This window comes from Puma concolor, chromosome A2, assembly GCF_028749965.1.
Source record: "Puma concolor isolate L17-30 chromosome A2, mPumCon1.1.hap2, whole genome shotgun sequence".
Classification (NCBI taxonomy): Eukaryota; Metazoa; Chordata; class Mammalia; order Carnivora; family Felidae; genus Puma; species Puma concolor.
Window position 1 is genome coordinate 12,776,907 of NC_141668.1, and position 6,736 is coordinate 12,783,642.

Below are 6,736 nucleotides of genomic sequence, written 5' to 3' on the forward strand. Positions count from 1 at the left end.
CCTCAGTAGAGACTAGCTGTATTGATTCATGCCTGCTAGAAATGTAGACAAGGCCTGAAAGTACTACCTGGCATCAATAAATAGGAGAATAGGGATTCTGGGGTGGAACCAGAATGGATTCTTTGTTTTTTAAGTGAGTCTCAAGATATAAACAAAGCACGCTAGCTTTCATCCACCTCTCAGAAGAATCTTAAATCAAAGAAAGGATTAAAGAGTTATATTATTGCTTCTCACTACTCCAAGTACAGTGAGTATGAAAGTGCTGTGAGAAAAGTTGGGGGCGGGAGGGTCTCTTGACAGTCTGTGAGCCCTCAAGGAAATGTGTTGCCCCCAGGTTCAGTCAGTGGAGGAACAGCACTTGCACGTGGGTTTCAGTAAGCTCAGGAGTAGTAGCTCAGACAGGTGTGTGTGTCTTGTAGTTGCAGACATTCACAGTCAGCCAGCGTCTGCAACACCTTTTTTTTGGAGAACCACAAAGTGTGGTTCTGACCCTTCTCAAGAGTGATTAGGCATTTCAGGCTCAAATGACCCACCAGTCTTTTAAACATAGATAGTACAATTCCCATAACATCCTTACGTTTCATACACAGCATTGGCATCAAAACTCGAACTGCTATACTAAAATCAAGTGGCATCCTCCAGCTCTATATTTATGGACCACAGGCTTTAGAAAATGTACAAGACAATCTGGAAGGCACAGTAAGAAAATTTCAATTCGAAATAGGGTTTGCTTGGGAAACTCCAGGCCCCGAAAGAGAATTGTCCTGGAGGTCCCTTACCAAGACAACCACACAAATAGATCTAGAGCTGGGATAGAGGCAAAATACACATTTTCCTAAATCTGGCAATCTCATCTTGTTCAATTAAGAAGAGAAAAAAGCCGGGGACTAGACTTAGGAGAATCTGATTTTAGGAACCAAATGATGGGATGAGGATATGGTTTCTCCCTCTCTATTGTTAACTCCAACTCTTGAATATAAGCTCTACTTCTGCACAGGTTCCCAGCAGCTCTGGGGCTAGAGCTTCCTCCTTTATGCTAGTCTGACCTGAATTGGGGTGGAGGTGGGAGATTCTCTTCTCCTAACAGGTAGGAGCCTTGGATGTTTTTAAATCGGACTGACATAGGTCATGTGCCCACGCTTGAACCAATCACTGTGGCCGGTAGGATGCCAGGCACTGATTAATTATAACTGAGCTATTTGCATTGGTGAGGCAGTGGGTGTGTGTGTGAAATGACTCTGATTGCTTTAGGTCAAATGGGACCCATCCCCAAGTATGGTGGTGGAGTCAACCCACCTAAACTGCATTTCCAGTGGCATATGAATGGAATGACTGTTGGAGAGATCCATTGGAGTTATTACCAGGTCCTGGATTTCAAATGATTTTTGTTTTCTTTTTTGTGTTGGTTTTTTTTTGGGGGGGGGAGGTTGGGGGGGTTGATTTTTCAAATTTGCTATAAAGAACATGTATTTTGTAATAAAAAAAGAGAATGCAATACAAAATAAAATAAGATTAGAAACAAAGAATATATAACAATGGAGAAAATGTTAAAACTAATTTTAAAATGTTAGGCACAGTAAAATCAAAAAGACAAGTGAAATGTATGAATTTTTCAAAAAAAATTTTTAATGTTTATTTATTTTGAGAAAGAGAGATAGAAAGCAAGCAGGGGAGGGGCAGAGAGAGAGGGAGACAGAGTCTTGAGCAGGCTCCGCGCTATCAGCGCAGAGCCCGATGCGGGGTTCGAACTCAAGAACCGTGAGATCATGACCTGAGCCAAAACCAAGAGTCGGATACTTAACCAACTGAGCCATCCAGGTGCCCCAAATGTATGACTTTTTAATAAAATACAATATATCATCATTGGACTAAAAAATAGAAACTCACAAGAACTGAAGGGGAAAATGGGTAAGTTATCAAAGAGGCATACTTCCTTTATCTACCGTATTCATCCGAATTTGAAATGTTTCTTTAAATTTTCAAAAAGTAAATCATCTCTTGATTGCAAAACATGTTATTATACTTATGGTGGACATTTGTCATGTTTGTGACTGACAAGTGTCTTTTGGAAAACTTTCTAGAACTGGGGAACTTCCCATTTTATAAATCCCACTTCTCCAGGATAGAAGCCAGGCCGTGCTCTCTCAGACTCTCTTGTAGTCAGGCAGAGGCAATGATCTAGGTTTTAGCAACCAGAGATACCTGCACTGGACATCATTTGCAAAGTGAAAAATAGGAGAAAGAGTACATGATGTGGGTCATCCTGGGGCAAATGTGGTGCCAGAGATTCTGCTGTCTGTTCACTGATGGGAACCACAGGGCCTGGGCAGCAGTGGCCTGCAGGAGAGGTATATGGACAGAGCATAGTGTGATTCTGGGTTTTGGGTTTTTGTTTTGTTTTGTTTTGTTTTTTGCTGCATAGCCTTCGATTCTGTCTCTCTGCCCAACCGATTGGAATTTGTGAAATTCCGAATATCATTGAATAGATTCTCTTACTGACTAAATTATCCAGAATAGATTCTGTTACTTGCAATAAAGAATCAGATTGAGGGGCGCCTGGGTGGCTCAGTTGGTTGAGCGTCCGACTTCGGCTCAGTCATGATCTCACAGTTTGTGGGTTCGAGCCTCGCATAATCTTGCTCAGAGCCTGGAACCTGCTTCAGATTCTGCGTCTCCTTCTCTCTCTGCCCCTCACCCGCTCATGCTTTGTCTCACTCTGTTTCTCAAAAATAAATAAATGTAAAAAAATTTTTTTAAAATGTTTAACAATAAGGGGCGCCTGGGTGGCTCAGTCGGTTGAGCGTCCGACTTCAGCTCAGGTCACAATCTCGCGGCCTGTGAGTTCGAGCCCCACGTTGGGCTCTGGGCTGATGGCTCAGAGCCTGGAGCCTGCTTCCGATTCTGTGTCTCCCTCTCTCTCTGCCCCTCCCCCGTTCATGCTCTGTCTCTCTCTTTCCCAAAAATAAATAAACGTTAAAAAAAAAATTTAAAAAAAATGTTTAACAATAAAAAAAGAATCAGACTGATACATTGTCCAATTAATTCTATGGGACAATTATAGAACCTATCTTGCAACTTAACTATCATTTAAAAAAAATTTTTTTTGAGATACTTGAAGATTCACAGGCAGTTGTAAGGAATGACATGAGAGACCCATGTACCCTTTACTCAGTTTCCCCCAATGGTAAAATCTTGCAAAACTGTAGTACAATTTCACAACCAGACATTGATAGAATATTGATATGACATTGATAGAATCAAGAATATTTCCTTCACCACCAAGGATACTTCGTGTTCCCTTTTTATAGCCATGCCTACTTCTATCCCATCTCTACCTTTTACTGACCACTGGCAACCACTAATTTGTTCTCCATTACTATAATTTTGGCATGTAAACTTTGTTATATAAATAGAATCGGTAAGTATGTAATTTTGAGGGATTGACTTTTTTTTTCACTCAGGGTTTGATTCATCCAGGTATTGTTACTTCGTTCCTTTTCATTGCTGAGTAGTATTCCAGGGTATGGGTTACCATGGTTTGTTTAACTATCTACCCACTGAAGGACATCTGAGTTGTTTCAAGTTTACTATGAATAAATCTGCTACAGACATTTGTGTACAGGTTTTATGTGAACATGACTTTTCTTTGGGACTCACGCTCGGAGCATAGTTAATGTGTAAAATAGTAGCAGCTTATTTAGTTTTTAAGAAACTTTCAACTTGTTTTCCAGAATGGCTGTACCATTTTACATCCCCATGAGCACTGGATGAGTGATCTGGTTTCTCTGTGTATGCCCTAGCACTTGGTTGCCAATATTTATTTTACCCATTCTGATACATACTAGTGGTATCTCATTAAAATTTTAATTTGCGTTTCTCTAATGGCTAATGATGTTGAACATCTTTCAAGGTGCTTATTTGCTGTCTTTATATCCATTTTGGAGAAATACCTCTTAATGTCTGCTGCCCACATTCTAAGTGGATTGTTTGTCTTTTAAATGTGGAGTTTTGAGAGGTTTTTAAAAATGTATGTTCCAGATACTAGTCTTTTGTTGGATATGTAGTTTGCAAGTATTTTTTCCCAGTCTTAGTCTGTCTTTTCATCCTCTTAACATGATTTTTCAAACAGCAAACATTTACAAAAATTCTTTTAATGTTTATTTTTGAGAGAGAGAAAGAGACAGAGACAGAGAGCAAATGGGGGAGGGGCAGAGAGCAAAGGAGACCCAGAATCTGAAGCATGCTCCAGGCTCTGAGCTGTCAGCACAGAGCCCAAAGTGGGGCTCGAATTCACAAACCCTGAGATCATGACCTGAGCCGAAGTCGGATGCCCAACTGACTGAGCCACCCAGATGCCCTGCACAGCAAAAACTATTAATTTTGATGAAGTCCAACTTGTTATTTCTTCCTTTTACAGACTGTGCTTTTGGTCCAAAGACCTGTGAAGCAGGAACAGCAGTGTCCAAGGGCAGGATATCCCAGATATCCCAGATCAAGCAAAAGCAGAAAATTTGTTCTTCCTCTACCTTTTTGTTCTATTTGGGCATGTGGCACATTTGATGGTGTTTACCCACCATGGTAAGGATGGCCATTCTTGGTAAGGATGCTCTTGGGATATAATTGACATACAGCATTGTGTAAGTTTAAGGTGATGATTTACTACACATATAGAGAGAAGAGAAGGTGGCATGAAAGAATACTAAAAAATTAAGGACAAGGATCTTCCTTTTGAGACATTGTTGACATGTACACATTTCAAACTTCAGTCTTCGGGGCATTACTTTCAAGTTTTTGCCATGTTCACCACCAATCCATATTTTTTATTAATTTGCTAATTTTTAAAAAAGTTTTTATTTTTCTTTCGAGAGAGAGCACACATGCAGGCATACACTTATAGATGAGGGAGGAGCAGAGAGAAGGAGAAAGGGAGAGAGAGAGAATCCCAAGCAGGCTCTGCACTGTCAGCACAGAGCCTGATGTGGGACTCAAAGTCCCGAACTGCGAGATCATGACCTGAGCCAAAGTTGGAGGCTTAACCGACTGAGCCACCTAGGTGCCCCCATTAATTTGCTAATTTAATTAAACAGGCCTTATGTATTCTAGTCTTGTATCTATAAAAGAAAAAGTATATATGGAAATTGAAATATTAAAAGCATTCCATCTAGACTTGTCACTTAAAGTGTTTCAAAAACATAAGTTTTTCTTCCCAGAGGTAATCTGCAACTTTCAATATGGCTTCCTTTGAAAAAGCAATTAGAATGCCCCCAATTGACCAATGATCTGGTTTTTCCCCCTCTGGTCAGTCTCCTCAGCATTGTCTATGACATAGAAGCTTACTCTGGGTCATCCAAGATGGGATTTATTGCTCCTTAGGAAGAAGCTTCTTCGTTGTTATCACTGAAATCAAGTGATCTGAGAGGTAAACTGTCACTGACATACATCCTTGAGAGTGTAGATAAATGTCCCGTCCTTAATTTTGATGCTTTAAGCACTGTCCATGTTGGCTGGTTATGGACAACAATAAAGACATGATCTTCAAAACATGAAATGGATGTTTGAGAGTCTGGGGAGTAACAGCCCCCAAGGCAGTCATAACAAGATCATAGTAAAGGGTAGTTGAAAGAGTTTAGACAAAAGATTCTTCCAAGGAAGAGGCTTTGAAAAATAGAAACTTAATGACTGAGGGTCTCAGTAGTCTGAGAAACTTAATGACTGAGGGTCTCAGAAGGCTTTCCTTCAGTTCTCAGCTCTGATGATTGCTGACTTTATAACTTGGGGCAAGTGTACTGCACTTCATGCATCTGTCTTCTCATCTGTAGAATGGGGAGAACAGTTCTCATCGCCCTCATAGAATTGAAGACTGAATGGAAAATATGTACATAAGCAAAGCATTTTTATTGGAGTCCTGGCACATAGGAAGTGCTCAGTAAAAATTAAGATACTATTGCTACTGTTATTACTAGTTAATATTATTCTGGTATCAAATAAAAGATCCTGGAATTCAAGTAGACCGGATGGAACAGTGAAAGAGACCAGGAGGCAGTGTCTGGCTGCCGTGCGAGCCTGTGGTTGCTAGCTGGGGCTCTCTCGGTGCTTACGGCTAATGATGATGGCTGCACTGGTGTGTGGGGCTCCGGGCCGGTGGTGGTGGCGGTGGTAATGACTCCCTGCACAGTGGGACGAGGGAGATAAAGGGGTTGTGCTTCTGAGGCAGCTCCCAGAACAGAGGCGGCAAGGCGGGCAGGGCGGACAGCACCCGTGTTGCCGCAGGTCCATGACTGACTCAGCTTATCCAGGACAGAGAGACACTAAGTCCAGGCCTCAGTGGATGTTCGCAGTCACTGATGTAACACAGCACACCTGTGCCTTAACCAGCTCTTATCTAACCTGAATTGCCCCCATTACCATTTTCCTAGAGAAACATCATCCCAGAGGGCTCCACTGGTACAAAAGGAGTGGGGAGGGAGCTAGAAGTTCAAGGCTGAGTATCTGGGGGAAGGGGAGGTAACAGACAAGGCACAGTTGATTTGTATGCAAACAGACCGAAAACCTCTAAAATCCCGAATCATCATTTTGGTGTCAAGGTGATTCCTACAGCCACCCTTAACCAAGGTCCCACTTTCTGCCACCGCCATCACCGTGCTCCTTGTCATCCAGAAATAAACTACGCAGCTCATCTGTGACTGTTACTTACACTCGCTGTCTCCTCCCTGACTCTATCAGTTTCCATGACTTT